The 21,530-nt window shown below is 44.3% G+C and overlaps 1 long non-coding RNA gene across 1 annotated transcript in view; it reads left to right on the plus strand.

Annotated features, from left to right (window-relative positions):
• The window catches only part of LOC138488359 (uncharacterized), a 60,063-nt gene extending 40,148 nt beyond the window's left edge, over positions 1-19,915 (plus strand). Inside the window, exons 2-3 of the long non-coding RNA XR_011274645.1 lie at positions 14,500-14,546; positions 19,347-19,915. This is a non-coding gene — a long non-coding RNA (uncharacterized lncRNA). The remainder of the gene's footprint in view (positions 1-14,499; positions 14,547-19,346) is intronic.
• Positions 19,916-21,530: the final 1,615 nt, after the last annotated feature.

A 21,530-nucleotide genomic window follows, 5' to 3' on the forward strand; every position in this document is an offset into this window, starting at 1 on the left:
GGACGTTGTAAGGTTGGGGTAGAGCCGCCTTATGTATGGAGCAAGAATGGCAGTCCCCAAGGAGACAGAGCGGAGTATTTCCAGAGAAAGGAGTAAACAGGGAAAGTAGCGTGCGTAGATTGACCCACACTGTCCGAAAGAAGAGAGAGAGAGAAAAAAGGAAGCAATAAGCCGGAGGCTAGGCAAAGACAGGTAGAAAGTAAGAAGTCCCTTTAAGGGGTAGCGGTAGAAAAGAAAAAGGAAAACAAAGTCGGAGCAGATAAAGAACGTACCGGTGAGCGGTAACCGCAACCCTCAACCTCAGAAAACAGCGGCCGACTGTACAACAGAAAGAAAAGGAAAAAAGGTAAGAAAGGGGGAAAGTTGATAGCGACACAGAAGGAACACAGAGAAGGCAAACGGAAGCAGTTTAGAAAACAAAAACAAAAGGTAAAATAAAAGCGAATAGCTTTCAAAAAGCCGAAATAGAATCTGGACAGGACGCACAGGAACAGGTGATAGAGGAAGAACAGAAGAGTTAAGGAGAGCACGAAAAGAGAGAGAAACTGACGAAGCAAAATAGCTGGTATAACAAAATGTAGTACTGGCAGGGCGCAGGCCCAAAATCAGATACAACGCGCCCGGTACTCGGAAATGACCAGATAAATAGCAGCGGCGGCCATCATGGTAGAAGACTAGACCCCACAAAGCGGTTCTAGCGAACACTGTTACACAGTCTCCACCGATTCCAGCACTTGCACGGCCGGAGCACGACACCAGGGATATGTGCAGGGTATACTAAAATCCCCTGTGTAGCTCTTTTATGGGTTCCAAGATGAATTTCTATTGTGCCCCAGCGTAACTAATATCTTTCCTGATCGGAGATAATGTACCTTATTACACTTTATTGCTTCCATCCCAAATGGGTTAAGGTCTTCTTAATCCTTCAGCGTGCTGGAGTTTGCTTCTCTGTAAGGGAGGGTCTCTTTTGGGCTTTTGTTCGAGTCCATTGTACAGTTGACCATTCCCAAAGTCGCGTGCTTTGGAGGGCATATACCCTATTCTTCCTGGTCTAGGAGCAAAATACGGGCCCCTCCTCCTTAGTTGTAATACAATACTGTTTGCACTGCCAAGTAAATAGAAGGACAAATGAGAAGGTCCATCTATATAGTATCTTCTGTGTTTGCAAATATTGCAGGATCTCTTGCATGTCTTTTTTTTTTTTTTTGTAGTGTAAGTGGGGAGAGATCCTGGTACAATTGAATATCGTTTCCATTAATTGTGATCTGCGTCGTTTTTCTGGATTCCCGTAACAGTTGTTCCTTTAGGGGTAGCATGCCAATGCCACCAAGGTGTCTCTTGGTCGGGCGGCCGGGTCCTGGCGCTTCGGTCCAACTCTGTGGATCTTATCTTTAGGAATTGGTACCTCCGCTTCCATGTTCAGTAGATCTTTGAAGACTCCCGTAACTTCCTCTCTCAGGGCTGAATCATTAATTGACTAGAATATTTTGTATGCAAATGTTGGACCTTCTCGATCTATTCTCCAGATCCTCACACCGCAACTCGACATTGTATGTTATTCGTGCCAATTGTTCAAGGAGCTCATCTGACTGTGTGGATTCCTATGCCCAGTCCTGTACTGCTTTTTCATTAATATCTGTTCTTTCTTCAAGAGATGTAATGTATTTTATGTCGTATATCAACTAAGGCAGATTTGAATTGTGTAGTAAAGATATCAAATTGCAGTTGTAAAGAAGTACAAAGTTTGTCCTGAAATACTCAAACATTGTTCCACATCTTCTTTTGAAGCTGCCATGTTGATCTCTGTACTGTCCGTCTGTTCCTCTGGCAATTCACTTGTGTGTGTTGGATGTCTCTGGGCCCCACACAATCTAAGCCAGCAGATTCTAATGGGATTGAAACAGTTTTGCTACCTTGTATAAGCGCCTAACAAGTGACTAATACATAAATAAATCAATTCTCTTTGCGGGTGGATGAGAAGCACTCTTTTCTTTTCTCCTCAGCCCCTGGCATTGACCAAATGCACCCCTGGAGCTGGACCTACTATTAGGTAAATGTTATAGATAGGTGCTTTCCTTATTTTTCAACTGCACACTGAAGCTCAAGCCTTCCAGGAAATGTCATATATGGCTAATATGAAAGGGAGTGCATGCCAATTGTCAAACAGTATCGCAGCATATCAGCCCGTAATATGCTACCTCCTCCAGCCATACGTTAACGTTAGCAATGAATTTCACTCTCTAACATAGGAAGATTTGCCCGAATGCCCTGTGTGGATTGCCTTGGTCTTGTTGGTTCAGCATGGATGATACCAGTCGCTCTATGAATTAAAATGATCCTTTCCACAGATATGACCCATGCATAACTGTTCTCACTGTGGGTATGCGTTTTATTGTAACCCTCCTGTGTCAACCATTAGCCCTCCTATCAGGCTCACCACAAATCTGGGTATAATCTAGCTACTGGACATGCCACTTGTAACTGAGTCCATTGCTGCACTAGTTCCCGTTACTGTTGTAAAGTGACTTCCAGGCTTCTTGGGATTACTTATATGTTTATTACAAGTACTTAAGTCACAGTTACATGAAGTTATATACATAAGTGGACAGGCCATAACACTGGCTCCCATCACCCAGGCTGGGGAGCTCTAACTGGCTGGGTGTGGAATCCTTGGGTAAACATTCCGACATTCACAAGGCAACACTCCAACATGACATCACCAGCTTTCACATGCAGAGACAAGCACATCACAACACATCTCCTTCCTTTACTGATTCACACTGCACCCACACAGATACATCAAATAGACACAACATATCTCCCTTCTTCTCAAACGTCAACACACACGGACAAGCACACCACAGCATATTCCCCTTCTTTCCACAACCATCATCAGCATGGGGAATATCAATTCTTAGGTACACTCTCACTACATCTGTAGGCCACTAACCCTACACACCCACCTACACCTTCAAGAATCTGGGGTGATATCTCCAATCGCACTGGTGGATATGCTACCTCCAAATACTCTAGCAGATTCGCTACACGCTACCTCAAAATACTCTTGCGGAGGCGCTACCTCCAATCACACTGGCGGAGGTGCTACCTCCAATTACTCAGGCAGAGGCGCTACCTCCAAATACACTGGCAGGGCGCTACCAAATGACACAAGCAGAAGCGCTACCTACACATACTCTGGCAGGGCCCTACCTCCAATTACTCAGGTGGAGGTGCTACCTCCAACTACACTGGGGCCCTGGCGGGGTGCTACCAAATGACACAAGCAGAAGCACTACCTACACATACTCTGGTGGAGGCGCTACCTCCAATTACTCGGGCAGAGGCGCTACCTCCAAATACTCTGGCAGGGCACTACCAAATGACACAAGCAGAAGCGCTACCTACACATACTCTGGCGGGGACCTACCCTCAAATACTCTGGCATAGGTGCTACTTCCAATTACACTGGCAGAGGTACTACCTCCAAATAAAATACACTGGCAGAGGCGCTACCTCTAATCACACTGGCGGAGGCACTACCTCCAAATACACTGGCAGAGGCTCTACCTCTAATCACACTGGTGGAGGCGCTACCTCCAAATACTCAGGCGGAGGTGCAACCTCCAATGATACTGGCGGAGGCACTCCCTCCAATCACACTGGCGGAGACGCTACCTCCAATCACACTGGCGGAGGTGCTGCCTCCAACTACTCTGGTGGAGGCGCTACCTCCTATTACACTGGCGGAGGCGCTACCTCCAAATACACTGGCGGAGGCACCACCTCCAATTACACAGGCCGAGGCACTACCTCCAAATACTCTGGCGGAGTCACTACCTCCAATCACACTGGCAGAGGCACTACCTCCAACTACTCTGGCGAAGGCGCTACCTCCTATTACTCTGGCAGAGGCGCTACCTCCAATTACTCTGGCGTAGGCGTTACCTCCAAAAATACTTTCATGCTCCTCATGTGGGAGCCGCTACCTCCACTATAGTCACGGAGGCGCTACCTCCTCACTTCATTGTAGCACATCCACAGGCTACACACACTATGGGTGCTGCCCCATTTCACATCTTCTCTGACTCACTCTCGCTCTCACCTCACTTCACCCATTACACTATTTCATAACATCCCAAACCTTGCATCTCTCAAAAACCTGCCTTTTAATGGAGAATGGTACTACGCATTAATTTCCTAATCTACACACATAAAGCCACACTGGAACAATGAGGGAACATGAATGCATCTTATTATGGAGTGATGAAACTCACATAAATCCTCACTGTTATGCTTGGAAATGCTACCTCCCAACTCACATAAATTCTCACTGCTATGCTTGAAAGGGAAGTAGAGTATGCTTGGAGGCGCTACCTCCCAGCACCACCTATGGTATTCCGCAACTCCTGTGGTATTCCTAACCACACACACCTCTAACATACCCAAATGGTCACGCAGGCTCTCCACCTTTACCCTGCACAACTGGATGTACTACCATCCAGACAGCTGTGGCACACTCACCACATTTTTCTAGTGTAATGGCGGCGCTACCACCCATACAGCTGTGGTTTCACTCAACCACACTCATACTTACATATACACTGGAGTCGCTACCTCCAAACCCGTGTGGCACTTTCACCCACATACAATACATATTCTGGGTGCTACCCAACACTCGACCACTTTGACGCTTAGCAAAACACATGTTTTACCCATGTGCACCCATTGAGTCACATAAAACAACATTTTGCATTACCATTTTGCAAAAATTAAAATCCCTAATAATTCATGTTGCACAATATATATATACTTCTTTTCTCACCATTAAAGCAATAGCAAACTATATAATTACATTTCCTAAAATCCATGGACAGTTTATGTACCACCCTGCATCTTTGTGGCACTCACCCACAATCACTATGATACACTATGTTCTTGCACCTCTGTGGCAATCACCCACCCATACACTTGTGTCTACACTGCCTAACAACTCAACTTCATAGTGACATTTGCGTACACAGCCCTTATGGCGTAACCAAGAAATATGCACATTTATTCCTACATGTCTATGTTGGCTGCAGTCTACCCTGCAATCCCTCAATGGTTACTCTAACCTCTATCACACCCTGCTACTGACTTGCACACATCTAGGCATATTGTGCATGTTCAGAATGTCCAAATGAGTCCTTTTGAACCTGAAATTCCTCAAATGTGTTAAATCTAATAAATGTAACTTTTAACCTCACTTCCTGCACGCATATATCCACACAAAAACTTCTCATGCACCTCCCATGCTTGTCAATCCTTAACCTGTAACAAAACTCTGTTGGTACCACAAACTTAATGCATACGCATATTGTGCATGTTCAGAATGTCCAAATGAGTCCTTTTGAACCTAAAATTCCTCAAATGTGTTAAATCCAATACATTTTAGATCTGAACCTCAATTCCTGCACGCATATATCCACACACAAACTTCTCGTGCACCTCCCATGCTTGTCAATCCTTAATCTGTTACAAAACTAGGTTGGTAACACAAACTTAATGCAAAAACAGTTAAAGGATACACGTTGCTGCTCCTGAATGTCCAATGTTATCTTCTGAAAGACCAGATTCGTGACCATCATAATCACTTAAACATAAAATGATACACTGCAACCATTACTTCAAATGCGGTCCTTGTGCCTCCTCTGCAGTCGCAGCACCTTGATGCACCATAACCCAAATTTGCCGCATTCCCTTCACCAGGAACGACATTCATGACAACAATAATGACATCCTTGGCAATTCCTATAGTGGAATTCGGATTTCCTACTGTGCTCTTATTCCTGTCTGATTTTCCGACTCACCGACGTGCTCAGCAGTGCTCTACATCTCTCAGCCGGATAATACCCATAAAATCGTAGGCACACTGTGAAGATGATTCGTAAGGGGGTCTCTCCTCTCACCCCACAACGCTCTTAGGCTTATTCACTCATTTTACGGCCCAATGCCTTCAGCTCTCCTCTTCCTGTGCACGGCAATGCATGTTGCAGGGTTCTTTCCTCATAACATCGTTTATTTTATTCTTCATCCTGCCTCGGTTAATGGCTTCGGCTACCGGCTGGAATCTGGCATGGTGAGTGCATTTTAATATGAACATAATGCTTGAATCTGGCGTTCTATGGCATCGCCGACTCCCTTAAACCAGCTGTGATGTCACCAGTCACACTTCTGCCTCGGGGCAATGCTGATCTTCATAAGCCAAACGTCACTCATGCCACGTACCTCGACCCAGCATATGTCACCCTTCAACTTCAATATTTTCAAACGGTTCACTGCATCCAAAACACGATCCGCTTTTGATCCTTGAAAACAAAGTGGCACGCAGGCAGTTTTCCCTGCATCCCTTTCCCTGAACATACGCTACCAGACTAGCGCTGCCTGGGTCTAATCTTTAGTTCACATTGCGCTTGGGACATGCAGAGCCAGTACTCGCTGCTCACTCCAGACTGTCACTTCAAAATCTTCCCTAACATGGTAGTGGCTCATTGGGGAACCCCTTAGCTCACTGTCCGTAGTCTCACATCCTTCTCCAAGTCCCACTTATGAACTCAAAGCAGACTTACACTCCTACATGGGAGGAAGCTTACTGGGCCTCATACTTTCCCCAAAGCTTACTTTTGGTTTCATATGAGGGTAAACAGCATCACATCCCTGTGCTGCTTGACTGGGGAATGATACTTTGACTGGTGAATGGAAGCATCACTGCAGAGCTTTCTTCTTCACCCCTCAGTACTTCACACTTGCAATGCAACCTCTGACAGGCGACAGCTTCGCCCAGCACGCCATACACCAGGAACACCTTCCTACCACAAAGAGTTGCTGCTGGTCATGGCATTAGCTGTCTTCTCTTGCCCGCAGCTCCTTAGCTCCTCCCTCTCTCATGGGAGTCATCTTCACTACGAGCTTTGTTTAATCTACAGGTTTCTTAAACTAATGGGGTGGGATTCCTTCTTCAGTTTAAGGGACCAGGTGTCATTTTAAGCTTCCTTTTATCTTCACTTAACAGACAACACTTCTGGTTTTACTTTAACAGGCTTCACTTCTTCACACAGATTTCTCAATCTTATAGGCCTAGCTCCCTTCTTGAGCTTCCCTTCAAGGCCCTGCTCCTCTCTTCAGCCCCAGGACCCAGCTCTCCCTCCATTTTATGGGCAGCTGATCCTTCCTGTATAGGGCTTCCTTCCTCCCTTTTGGTGCCCTGGGTGATGGGTCTTACTTGTGTTTCGGGGCAGTGTTGTCCTTCTTGTCCACCTTCTTCCTGCACCCCCAGCAGCAGGCTTCTTCCACTTTCTTCAGTTTCCTGCTCGCATGTTCTTCTTTTTAAAACCACCTCGTCGCCAATGTTGTAAAGTGACTTTCAGGCTACTTGGGATTACTTATATGTTTATTACAAGTACTTAAGTCACAGTTACATGAAGTTATATACATAAGTGGACAGGCCATAACACTGGCTCCCATCACCCAGGCTGGGGAGCTCTAACTGGCTGGGTGTGGAATCCTTGGGTAAACATTCCGACATTCACAAGGCAACACTCCAACATGGCATCACCAGCTTTCACATGCAGAGACAAGCACATCACAACACATCTCCTTCCTTTACTGATAAACATTACAAACACACTCAGGCACGATATAACAGTTACCTTACGGCGTTGTTGGAGCATATGGTAGCCCAGGCGTGGCGCTTCCACATTCCTTCTCCCAGGTGTCGGCTTCTGCCTGCTCTCATTGCGCCAGGCTTGGATCGGCTGAGATGGGGCAAAAAGTGGAGATTTTTAACCGCAGTAGTTTTGCGGGATCCTCACCCCCTCTGCACAGGTTACCGATCTCCCGGGGGTCACATAACGATACGGGCTGCAAAATGGGGAAAGTGGGAGACGCTCCCCAAGTCTGTACTGCAGGAGCGCACCCGTTGCCAATGGGGTCAGTAGAGCCTGTCAGGGACTCGGCAAAATATAGGGTAATGTCCTAATTGAAGATTTCTTGTCCCGCTGCGGTGCATGGAATCAGGCTCCTCCAAGGGATGCCAAAGTCTCTCCTTGCTGACTCAGAGACAGGGCGGGGACTGCTGCCTCTCCGTCCGCTGTCAGAGCGTTTGAGAGCAGTGCGTAGCTTGCCTCAGGGCCACTCCTCCCCTAATCCATCCCGCCGATCCCCTCCAGGGGCAAGCCTAACCTCCACTGTCGTCAATTATGCCAGGTACAAGTTTTGCATGCTTATTTCTGCCTTAAGAAGCTTCTCAATCACAGGTATAGGCTTCCGATGTGGCATGGAGATCAAAGTGCAGTGCCTTCAATACTTGGTGGCCATCTTGGATATCCTGAACTATTTTTTAATACTTCTTCCTTATGAAGATCTAGGGCCACGGACCCCTGCACATGTTCCCTTTTAGGCATCAAGGAGCTATTATTACTGGGTGAAGATATGTAGGTTTAGTTTACTACCAGTCGATTTCCTGCAGGGAATCCAAAATCTTCCCATGAGAGATCTGGTTCATCCAATGGAACGAGAGAATAGCCAGGCGGTATCTTTCTCTTGTCGTATAGGGGCTTATGGTTTGTGGGGCCTTGCAGGCCCTCCGGTTTATTTGTTAGAAGGGAGGGTGTTAAGGAGCTAGAGGAGGAGGGGCGGGGGGTGGAAAGCCAGTTGGGCTTTCTCCTCAGGATATGGAGTGGTATTTTCAGTTCTTCCAAATTCTAAGGGAGTTTCTATTCCAGAGATGTTAAGAAACTAGTAGGGTAGTCCTCCTCCCATACAGACTATATTTCTTGGTCAGGTCACAACCAACATTGGAATCTAGGTCCCTTCACTGGATGGAACTAGGTGAAAAAAAAGTTGATTAAAAGTTCAAGAGAACAAATATGATTTCCTCTCTATTGGTCAAGAGGTAGTAGTTTGCGCCCTCTTTTATGGTCCCTTCCCCAGGTGGCATAATATAAATGGAAACATGGGCAGCAAGGTTTACCTGTAGCTCTAAGGAGATGATTTTATCCCGGCCAGGAACTCAATACTCACTAGGGCAAAAAAGATTACTGGTACTTGCCTCTACAGCTTTTCTTACAGAGAGGATGGTCTTGGAAGTTAAGGGGAGGAAGGCAATGTTTTTGAAGTTTAGGTGTATGTGGGGTTGAAGGCTTTTTCAATTGACCCTGTTCTTGTGGTCCTAAGTCACTACAGTAGAACTGGTCGTTTTCGTTTTCTGGGATATAGGACCTACTGTTGGAAAATATGGTATTGGCCTATTCTTTCCCAGGTGTCTTCTTCCCAGGAGTAGTGATCCCTTGATCCATCTTGTCTGTTAGGTGGGTCCCCCAGTTTGTGTCAACGAGGCCACATCCCACTGCTGACACCATATGTGAGGGATCAGAATAATGACTCGGACACAGTGTTGACACGTTTCTTGACAAAGGCTTTTTTTTAATAATAAAGGGGTGGGAACTGCCTCTCTATCCCTAGCGCTAAGAGGGGTTTCCGTGCCTCAAAGGAAACTAGTGAAACCGTCAGGAAGTCCGTAACTAAAGGTTTCTCACTGTCATGTCCAAAACCTATCACTGTCCCTAACACTATTTGTTTACCAAAAACTGTGCACAGATAGTCTTCAAAATAAGAAGGGTTTGTGATTTTCCCAGACCACGGAACAGTTCCCAGCCTCGCTGGTAATAAGGTGATAAACAAATAATGCTTCATAAACCAAGTTCCCCAAAAGAAAAGATCTATAACTTGTTGGTTTGCTTACCCCAGGGGTAAGTACTTCCTTCCCCTGGAGCAGGTCTAACAGTGCCAGGGGGGACAATCCTCTTCCCCTTGTCTTCTCCACATTGGGCTTAATGGGTAACCCCCTCCTCTCAGCTCCCTATTCCCATGTGCTTCAGCTGTTTGTCGAATTTGGTGCATCTTGTGGTACACTTGGTTTACTCTAGTGCCAAGTATACCAGTTATGTTACTATTCACTGGGATGAGGAAGAACACTGATTTTCCCTTTGAATGGTTCTCTGGTAATTGCTTAGTGGGTAATTGCCACAATATTTTACTGGAGTTTATCAAACCCCCATAAATCTTAGGAAACACAGCCTCTTATTTCCGACAGTCACTCCCCGCCTGGCCTGTACCATATTTCCTGGTCCCTCTGATCATAGTGCTTTCAGCTGGCGCTTGAAGAATGGAGTGGGCACGTCTTTGATGTATCTGTTCTTGCTGACTCTCACACCAATCGGCAAAGCTTTACCTGGAAGGACGCTCCTTCCACAGGTCATGAACGCCACCTGTGTTCAAGTACCAGCCTTCTGCCTTTCTCATATGTTGCAAGCTGGTCCAGTTATGAAAGCTGCCTGCATTCAGACACCTGCCTTCTGCTCTTCACATATGTGGCAAGCTGGTCGGGTTATGAATGTGGTTTGCATTCAGATGCCAGCCTTCTGTCTTTTTCCGGTATTGCAGATCGGTTGCAAGCCTTTCAATTTCATTGACTTTGCGTTCTACTTTCCTTGTTCGCCTCTCACTACTTCTCCATCAACTTCTCAATTCCAGACCACTGCTGCTACTTTCCTACTTCACACTACTATGACTGCTGCTACTACTGCGTATGTAGTTTTGTCCTTCTTCCCTTTTTATCTGATGAGCATTTTCAGTCTCTGGACAACTAGACCGTTGTTGGTACTTCCTCCTTGCATCTGTGCAGGGCCTCCTCATTACAGTTGAAGTATAGGTTTGCACCATAGAATCTTAATGATTCTTCTTCCTCACCGTAATGCACATCCGGGTAATGGAGTGTAGTTTGTCTAGGAACAAGTAGATAGAAGTTATAGGGTCTTTAACACAACCCCCTATTTCCATATTTAGGGAAGGGCTTCCTAGAGAAGGAAAACGGGCGATATCGCCAGATTCGTCACAAAATGAAAATCTGAAAATAATGTATTCCGTTTAAAAACTGCTATGTGTGGTATAATTGTATAATTGAATTGACCTGGAGGAGGTCATAGATTTAGGCAGCTAACTGGTGCTTTCTGTGTTCCCCCGGAATGAAAATGTCCATTTGCATTTCTTAACACAGAAACATTATGAACTTCTTGTCCAGGACAATATTCCCTTAAATGATCCATGATTTATAGATCACTCATACTTCAAAAGCTTAGCAGAGCTTTTAAAGTACAAGTGATTTATACACCATGGCTCATTTAAGGGACTATTTCGTTTGACAAGGCGTTCGTAATGGTTCTGTGTTGTGATGGAATTTGCTCTGCATGCTAGAGTGTACAGAGCAGATTTGCCGAGGGACAAAGATGCCTCCCTCTGTGTGTTAACGAGGGAGTCCCTCCCTCTGTGAAGCTGAGGGCTCGGTAAAGCCTTCTTAGGGCTGAAGCAGGCTTGGTCTGAGATCCGGGGAGACATCTGATGCCGGATCTCAGATCTGTCAAGTCCTCCTAAATGTTGCTGGCTTGATATCAAAGACTAACTGATGGTGTCACAAATGGAGCCACGTGGCAGTTAAAATCCTAAGACACTTTGGATTCTGGGATTTGTGCTTTCACTTCCCATTATATAATCATGATCTGAAAAATCTTAGTATGCAAAGTGCTGTTTGGCAGAGGAAAACATAATTGTGTTGAACTTCGTGACACATACTTTTGTTGAATTTCTCAACTCACACATTGGGCCTCATTACGAGTTTGGAGGCAGCCATGGAGGCAGCCATGGAGCTATTAGCTCCATGGCTGCCTCCAAACTGGGCTCCATTACCGGGTTCCTGCAATGAGGAATAACCGGGTCATTCCGACATAGGAGGACCCGGTAATTCCTCCTTGCAGGAACCATTCCCCATTCCCATTTGAGTCCCCCATAGGGCTCAATGGGAATGGGGAGGGAGGTAACAACGGGCACATTACAAGTGTCCCGTTGTTACCTCCCTCTTCCCTTCGCGGGACCCGGAAAAGACGTCTGGTTTTACCAGACGTCTGATCCGGATCCCGCAAAGGGAACCTTGTAATCAGCCCTGACGGAATGAAGGGGGCCGGTCCTGTATCGGCCCCCTTCATTCCGTCAGCGCTAGGGTCGTAATGAGGCCCATTATCAGATCGAGACAACATAAAATGAATCCTATCATTAGAGGAGAATACTGAAATAAAACCTTTAGGCTCATATATGAATGAGATTTAAAATAGTTTCAAATAAAATCTAACTTCTTAACACCATTACCAAAAGAAAATGAGATTGATACTTTATTTAATTTGGTGTCACAGAAAATATTTTTAGACTCAATGATAACTAGTTCAGGAAACATCCCTTCATCACATATAATTTAACAAACAAGTCATTTAGATCATTAACATCTTTATGCTCTGATTCAAAGCAGATCTTCAAAAAGGCTGATAAAAGTGGCACTATTGTGATTTTTGGCAGAAAAGACCCTATTGACATTGGAATGAATCACTTACAAAATGAAGTTGATAACAAGATTATTACACACAATCCATGGAAAAATTAAGCGCAGCAAACTATTGAAAAATAAACTGGACCAGTGAGGGCCTTATTAGTAAATATTATACTAAACAAATTATTGTCAAAAACCTAAGCATTCCTGTCATTTATTTCTTGCCGTAAATACATAAGACATATGAGACAGTACTGCTACTAAGGCCAATTGTAAATGGGATAGGTTCTATATTTGACCCAGTATCAGAATGTATTGATTAATTTACTAATGCCATGTTGACAACTTTATCATCATTTGTCAGAGATAGTATGGATATTCTCAAACAACCAGATGGACTACCATGGAAATCACATTACAGTCTTATGTCCTTAGATGTTGTTTCATTATATACATACATTCATCATTTCTCTTCCTTACAAGCAATAGATTTTTAATAATAAGTCAACATCATTTTTTTCCAGAAAAATAATGTTAATGGGTTTGGTGAAACATACTTCAAACAATTTTTTCACATTTCGCAAAAAACATTTCAACAACTAAAAGGGGTTGCAATGGGCTCAAAATGATCATGATCAGTGGGTAATCTCTTTTTGGGATTTCTTGAAGAAACATAAATGTGCACATATCAAACTGGTAACATCATTAAGCGGTTGAGAATTATTGATGACATTTTAATGGCACGGGGAGGAACTGAAAAGGATTTGTTGAGTTACTTTGAATTTCTGAATGCAAACATACGTGAAAAGTAATATACATTATTCTATGATAAAGAAAAGATAGCTTTTCCGGATCTTAACATTTGCATTTATGAGGAACGTATTGAAACACGCACGTATTGTAAACCTACAGAAGCAAATACAATACTTCTTGCCTCGAGCTGCCCGAAAGCAAGTACAATTAGGAACATTCTGCTAGGAGAATTTATAGAAACAACAATGAAATTGTTGCAACACTGATTTGTACAGTGAACAATGTGAAATACTAACAAAAAGAATCAAAGATGGAGAATACAGACCAGTGAGGGCCTTATTAGTAAAATTAGTAGCATTTCTTGAACAGTGACAGACAAAAGAAATAGAAATAGTTTGTTGACTTTGAAAAAACATAAAGGCACAGAGGGATACAGCTATGTTCCTTACAAAATACAACTCATATTGTTTAAAAGTGTACAATTTAATTCAGAAACATTGGACTATTTTATTATCTGACCAAGATTTGACAAGGCGATGGGATGGAAAATACACCTAGAGTGGGTTGTAAGAAGGCAAAACATATACTATTAAAGGGTTTAAGAGATGAATATAGTAGAAAATAATATTAAAAACATTATAACATCCAAAAGAGGATTTTTCAAATGTGTAAGTGATAGCTTATGCAAATTTGCATATAATAATATAAAATGTTATGTAGTCAATATTGAACTAATTTCAACAGCAAGTATGTGATATAAGTAATCAAATGATTATGCAAAAAGATATCTATTGGAAGTAAAATCAGATCTTTGAAAAACAGAATTCATGAATAACTTAGAGGAATAAGTATACTGCACGAGAAACAAGCCCTAGCAGTGCATTGGAAATAGGAACACTCAAAAGACAAACAGGAAGAATTGACATTTTGCGGCATTCATAAGATGTTGCCACATCCACAAAGAGTTGATTGATCTTGCACTTTCGCCCAACTGTATATGGTCTTCAGAAAGACTATGAACTGAACTAATTTCTAATATATGGTGGGATGAATTTGTCACCTCTCCCCAAGAGGGATTCACCACCTGTGGTACTAGGGAGGTGAGCATGCTATGCTTAACACCCCACAGGGAACAGGGTAAATGGAATCCCTCTGAAGGAGACTCCAGCTTAGATGACGGGGAAATCAATCCCAGAGAGAGACTTAAGTCACCATCTTTAACCCCCACAAACTATTACCTTTATGGGTTGGGGTATACAGTACTAAGATGTTTGAGAACACTTAAACAATGACTGACTCTGCTTCTGATCCAAACTTCATTTCATCCTCTTTAGGGAAAACGGAACAACTGAAAAATGAGCCTCCAGAAGTCACAAATCAGGTGAGGAACCAATGAGGAAGAAGTATCCACGCAGCCCACAGAGTTTAATTACTATAAGGTGCCCATAGACAGACGAGACGCTCCGAGAGTGAAATGTGGCCTGGCAGGTGGGAAACCAGAGCCTTGGCGTGTGGAAGCATGAGCAAGAACAGAGTACCTCACCAGGCCAAGGCAGAGCCTGAAGGAGGAACCGTTCACAAGCTCCTGCACTGAGTAAGGAGGAACCAGGAGTGGATACCTGCTGCTGTGAAGCCCAGTTGAAGAGTCACATAAGTAGCTTTGCAGTGAGATGAGAGTCTGTCAGCCTACATAGCCCTCCTAGGAAGCACTGCTTGTCATATACAGGTGTGCAGTGGCTTCTGAGGAAGGAGAGGTGGGAGGCAAGGCCAAAGGAAGGAGCCCCAGAGTGGAGGGGACAAAGGAGAGAAGCCCCAGAGTGGAGAGTGAAATTGAAAGATGTCCCATTGTGGGGAAAAGGCCAAGAAGCTACAGGGTGGGGAGTGTGAGAAACCAGAAGGTGTCTCACCCACTAGTCCCCTGGGATTTGTCATGCAGATGGCCAGGACACGGCCATCACTTTCGGATCTAAGACCTGGGCTGGGGGTGGACCAGTGTGGGAGGATCACCTGGGTGAGGGGTCTTTGGGGTGTGGGAGTGGGAAACCATATGGTGAGATTCAGTATCCCCTTCCCTATAACGCTGTTAACCCTTTCTCCCAGGTAGGATATTTTGGAACTCTACCCACCCCCTTTTACAACACAAGCACTTTCACACAGACAGCCCGCTATGAGAGAAAACAGACTAACACCCGAGCCGTCTACCTGACATGTCCCAATACAATGGCCAGGCGAGGTCGGGCAATTACTGACCATCACACAAACCTGACTTCATTAAGCTTCTCCACATAGATAAAAGGCGGAGCTCGAGAGCACACTCAGGTCGAGGCAAAGCACATGAGGAAACAGCAGTTTCGAGACGGCAGCTGAACAAGAGAAGAAAAACAGCAAAACAGAAGGGGATCGCAAGGAGGGAGGTTCCCTTGACCTTTTCGACAAGTAACCGTTACTTTCCTGAACCCCCGAGAATAGAAAGCATAAGACCAGGAAACCAGTCTGAAGAATCCTGCATTGTGTGTCGGAGATACCCGGGGCCCTCCCACTGCAACAATCAAAGTGGGGAGAAGGAAGAGTTGCTGTGGTACCGACCTTGGCTCCAAGAACAAAGCAGAGTCCGTGAAATCAACACAGCCGGTGAGTTGGGGAGACCAATACAAGACCGGTCTGTGTTGAAGCCAAGGTTGCAAACAGCAACATTGTATGTTGATGTGGCAGGATTGCTGTGGTATGCAAGATTGCTATGCTATGTTATGCAGGGTTGCTATGCTATGCATGATTACGATGCTATACTATGATATGCAGGATTGCTATACAATACTATGTTATGCAGTGCAATGCTATCCTACTAGGCTCTCCCATACAGTTAGGCCTCAGACCCTCCATGTCACCTCCCTCGGCCTACTCTACACGACACCCCAGACAGGCCCAAACCCCTCCTATGGCAAAGGACACATCAGACCTTCCCTTCCGCTTATTCTTTACAAGTTTAGCATTAGCCTCATAAATGGGAGATATCAGAAGGGGTTTCTGCGAATGCCGCTTATTCATAATACAACACGATGTCCCCGCAGGACTGCGTCACAAGGTCACAAGAAAGATGTTGATAGTTCTTGCCAACTGTCTGTAATGTCGTGCCGAGTAACACCCCCATTGTGATAGTACAGCAACATATTAGTGTTTGCCTATGATATGCTATGTAAACCTGCAGTAGGGTGGGGGCACTGGAGAGAGCCCTTTGTGCCGGCTGCCCAAACACTTGCCTGCTGCATGCTGTTTTTCCCTGCTGATAACTCTGTATGCGGTGTATTTGCGATATAAATACATGAAGCTTGATTTACCACCCGGCTGTCTGATCTCCTTATTTGCTGCAAACTGAGGCTGGCTGAGGAGGCCTTATCTTGGCCACCACAGAAATGGTGCTGTGATCTCTGGTCAGGATTGTGCAGGAATTTTTCTAGGGGCTGCCATTGACCATCACCGCCGGCCGACTACATTAGGTCCTCATCATATTGAGCATGCTGTTAAGAAGCATGGACATACCTGTAATCTGCCAAGATGCCAAACTCAGTGGTGTGATTGGGAGGTGGCCTCTGGAAAAAAATTCTGTCGCAGAGCACGACCGTGAACCTGTTTTGATTTTCCTCAGACGGAGTGGTAAATATCAACCTTCTGCTTATGGCACTGTGTTTTCTCGGCACTGCATGTTATTGTGACTAAAGTTGTTTTGCCATGTCATTTTATTCTCTCTCGCTCCTTACACGCCCTGATGTTTTGTGTGGAGTAATTGTATTTGATAGCAGCACGGCAGAGAGTTTCAGGTCTGTTGAGTGCATTCATCGTGTTTGTCTGTCTGTGGTCTGTCTGTCTGTTGTGGGTTTCTAGGTGCTAGATGCTGGCTTCGGTGTAGAGAATAAATGGAATAACTAAGATCGAGTGCTGCAAGCTATCTTGGCAATAAGAATTTGTTTTTTTTTTGATTAGCCATTTACTGAGAGATAAATAGTGTTAGAAGTTTGTGTACAGTTTATGGCAGGCAAATAGAGAAACAGATAGTGCCCCATAGGATAGCAGAGCTGTGCCCCTGCATTTGCTCAGGACCCCCTCCTCCCTGTAGCAGTGCGACACAATCCGAATGCGGAAAGTGCCAGCACAGCTCAACATCAAACCCAAATGTATAATGTTGTGAGTTTAATGTTTTCGCAAATGTTCTCGACAAACATAAAACAAAGATAAAGTCAAGCTCTGGACTACAGAAAGCAGGAGAGGTGTCGTTTTTATTTTTTAAAAGGGCCTTTCTGACGAACAATGATTCTATTGTATAATGTAATGTCTGTCTATTTGTCTTGTTCTGTGTAAGAATAAAGGAAGTGTTGCTGGTTGTAAACTGTTCAATTTGGTGTCGCTTGTTACACTGGCTGTTTGGATTATAACTTGGTCATGTTAGGTTTAACTGTTTATGTTGCAGTTCGTCTTGCTGCTCACACTGTTTGAAGACAATGTTTAGATACTGATTGCATTTTCTTGTGATTTAGGAAAGGGGCTGTGTGCTGTCATGGTTGATTTCCGGTTTTGGAGCTAGTGAGACATGATGTTGTCTCCTTTTTAAGTGGGTTGAGAGTCACTGAGCCTGTGGTATATGTTTCTATTCACATAAACACGGTTGGTGGCTAGGTGTGGGGGTGGGGGTCCAGAAATCATTTTAATGCTTGTTGGGTTGCATAAGGCCCTCTGAAATAAGAGACTTTGAATGGCAAAGAGACTTTGGCACAGAAGGCCCTGATGTTGTGGTTTTGAACTGCATCCTCGTGCTAGAGAAGCTAGAGAGTGTGCTAAGCTTGAGTGTGCCGCCTTCTCCCATGCTGAATATATGAAACGAGGGGGTGTCCTACCACTTAACATTTAAAACATTTAATTATTCAAGGATGTCAAAAGGTTCTTTGGAAAACATATTAGCTTTAAACAATTTGCTCTTGTCACCCAGTCTCAGAGCTATTTCGAGTTTACAGGATCAGTCTGCAAGCATACAAGGAAACATGTTGTTTGTTTCCAAACAGCTTTCTTTTAATTGGCTGTTTATTGACTTTTCACTTTTTTACTTTTTACTTTGTCTTTTCTATATAGAACACAAATACAGTGCAATAAATGTACAGACTGTCATGTTTCTCAATACAAACATACATATATACACACAAATATTCAGTGAAAACCAGACAATACCATATAAAGTGCAAAGACCATCAATTCAAGTTGAATATGGTCTAAAGTGGGCATTATTCATATTTACAAACCTAAAATCCACCAGAGCTAATTAATCTTGCTCTGATTAAGCAATTCGGTGACACAGGGCCTATGCATGTGTCCTTGTTAAAAACCTAACGTAGGTTGAGCAATCAGAATGTGAGAGATGACCAATCCATTGGTCTACACCTGAGGGGTGCGCCATTGGTGTCTAGTGGACTCCTCAGCATCAAAAGGTGCTTAGTCCAATGGCGCTTCAGCGCTTGGTGCAAGCGCCTTCTTCGGGGCCTTGGGTAGTGTCTCACTTGGGTGTGTCCTAGACACCTTGCTGTGACAAACCTGTAGTGGACCAATTTCTGTGTCTGCCTCTTAGAGGGCTGCTGTTTGTGGTGCATTAATGTGTTAGATGCGTCACTGTTCTTTCTTGTTCAATCTTCCCTTGGCCATGGTAAGGCGTTCTTATTGTGGCATCTTCCCAGTGGGGATGTGCAAGGATGCAAGAACTGCTGTTTTGCTAGTAGTCGGCACAAGAAGGATTCATTTCTCTTTTCTGGCACAGGTGGATACTGGAGCGTGTGCTTGGGAGTTCTGTGAGTAGCTCTACTTTCCGATGGATTCGGCGTGCTGAAAACATGGGGACGAGAAGCCAACAGCTTGAATATTCTGACATATCATTTCTTGAACACTTTTCTTTTTGCATAACACTGTTTCCCACAACATTTGTTTTTCAAAGTGAGGATTGGCAATAGGTTTATTAGTATAGGCCCTTTTATTTTGACAGACTCTATTAGGACTGCGTTATTATTATTTGATGGTCGTAGCTTGCTCACATCTTTAGATTTAGAATTAGATTGACATTTTTCAAACCAATTGAAGTTCAATGAACACCCTTGAACTGTGATCACTTGTGTCTGTCTTACTGTTTGATACCATGCCTTCCTTGCAGGAGAGACAGAGCAAACATCCCAGAGTGGGGAAATGATACAGAGAGAAGCTCAGAGTGGGTGAAAGAACTGAGGAGCCCAGAGTGGGAAATGAGCAGGAGCGAGCCCCAGACTGGGAGAGGAAGACACCGAAAGAACCCCTGACTGTGGGAAGGAGAAACAGGAAAGTCTTCCCAAAAGAAGAGGAATGATGAGACACTTAAGTTTAAGCAGAACCAGAGATATGCAGCTTGAAACCCAAGATCGCATTCCATCTGTATGTTTTGGACTGGGAACATATGCAAGGGCCTGTGGTAAAGTGATGCAAGGGTGGGGATCAGAAACAAGCAGACATCCCTTTCCTTTGGGCGAGGCTCAAAAGTATGTTTTATATTTTATTTTGAGCAGTAGGGAGCGAGGCAGGTTAGAATAGGATTTCTGGACAGAGGACTTCATTTGTTTCACCATCTTGAAACCTTGACAAGCACCTGATTTTACCTTCATTTGTAAAGACTAGGACTTAGTATCACGAAGTAATTGAAAGATTAGGTGTTTTGAATCAAAAGAGGAAATAAACCTTTTTTGAAAATCATTCCTTCTTGGCCATCTCCTGATTCTGGCCTAGCAGACAGGGTGTATTTATTTATAATATGAAAATGTTTGGTAGACTAAAAAACAATATTTAGCAAGAAAAAGAAAGTAATAATGTTATGTAATGGTGTATTGATGTATACCGCACACATCTACCATTTGCATGGTCATCAGGTGCTCACATGGCTCTGTAAAAAAGTGGGTGGGGTAGGTTATTGATGAAGGAGGGATAGGATAGAGGTTGTGCTCTTATGTTGGTGCTTGCAGAACCAGGAGAAACTGGCAGCTGTGTGTGTCAGCTTTCAGAGTGTGCTGGGATTGTGTGCACTGAGTTTAATGTGTCTAGAGGTGCAACGCCTAGTGTCTGGCTTGTCTGTTTGCAGCAGTTGTTCTTTTGGCGGATGTGTGGGTTGTGTTATGTGTGTAGTTAAACCTGGCCCTTTAGGGAGTGTATGGTATGTGGGGGGAATGCTGGAGAGAAGCAGGTAGCAGGGGTGTGTGGAGAATCTGAAGGATAACCCACTAAACCCTGCCTAAAGTCTCCTCCCATGTGGCTAGGAGAGGGCAGACACTTTTTAATCCTCAGGGTCAGGCAATTAACACTAGGGATCTGCACCTGAAGCCAATTGCCTCACCTGGGAATCATAAAAGGCTGCAGCAGGAAGTGGAAGTAGAAACAAGCTGGAGCAAGAGCTGAAAGGTTGGCAGCAGTAGCAGAAGAAGGAGCAGAGCCCGAGGCTGGCAGTTTGCTAGGAAGTGTGAACACAGAAGGAACGGTGGATGGCGAGAAGAGCAGATTTCACCTGCAGAATGGGTTGGTCCTGTGCTCACAAACCTTGTTTGGCTGTGGCTGCAGTGGAAGAGACTGGGAGAAACTAGCAGTTTTTCCAGGTCCACCTAGTTGCTGTGAATGCAGAGTGGAGGTCGTGCATCCCTCCGAGGCCCGTTTGCAGAAGCAAACCGAGGCAAGCTGGTGAAAGGAAGACTCTCCATTGTCAAGGACGGATCTGAGACACCCATGCTGCAGAGCAGAGGGGTGTGAGTCCCAAGAATGCCTGTAGCAGTAGCAGCAGAAGAAAGAAAGTCAGGAAGTGGAAACGGCTTGCAACCGTTGGGACTTTGGAGACAGTGAGTGAAGCTTCATACTCCATATCACAAGAAACTCCTTGCCGGTAACTGTAACCAGCTGAATTAATACTCACATGTAAGCAGGAGCTAATAAAGTCGTGGTAAGTAATTATAACAAAGGGAATTGTATCACTTACTTATTCAGCACAAGTTAGTGTTTGCATAGAAAGAAAACCTTTCTTTTCCCATTGTTGCTTTTAAACTATTCATAAAGTGGTTGTGTGTCTCCTATTAAAAGGGAGACATTGCTGGTAATCATTTAAAAAGTAGTAGCTGACTTTTCCAAAGTGTTGCAAGACTGTTTAACATCAAAGAAAGGTTCAGTGGAAGAAATGGTGTTTCCCAATCCACGTTAAAGCAGAACATTGCATGAACAAAACGGAACGTAAGTCTAAGTGGAAGTTCAGCATCAAAGATAGGTTGCGTGTACCTAAATTCATTTTTATAGTGGAACTTGACTCTTGTAACATTCAGAGGGAATACTAAGT

Source organism: Ambystoma mexicanum, chromosome 9 (assembly GCF_040938575.1).
Source record: "Ambystoma mexicanum isolate Mex_15411 chromosome 9, UKY_AmexF1_1, whole genome shotgun sequence".
Taxonomy (NCBI): Eukaryota; Metazoa; Chordata; class Amphibia; order Caudata; family Ambystomatidae; genus Ambystoma; species Ambystoma mexicanum.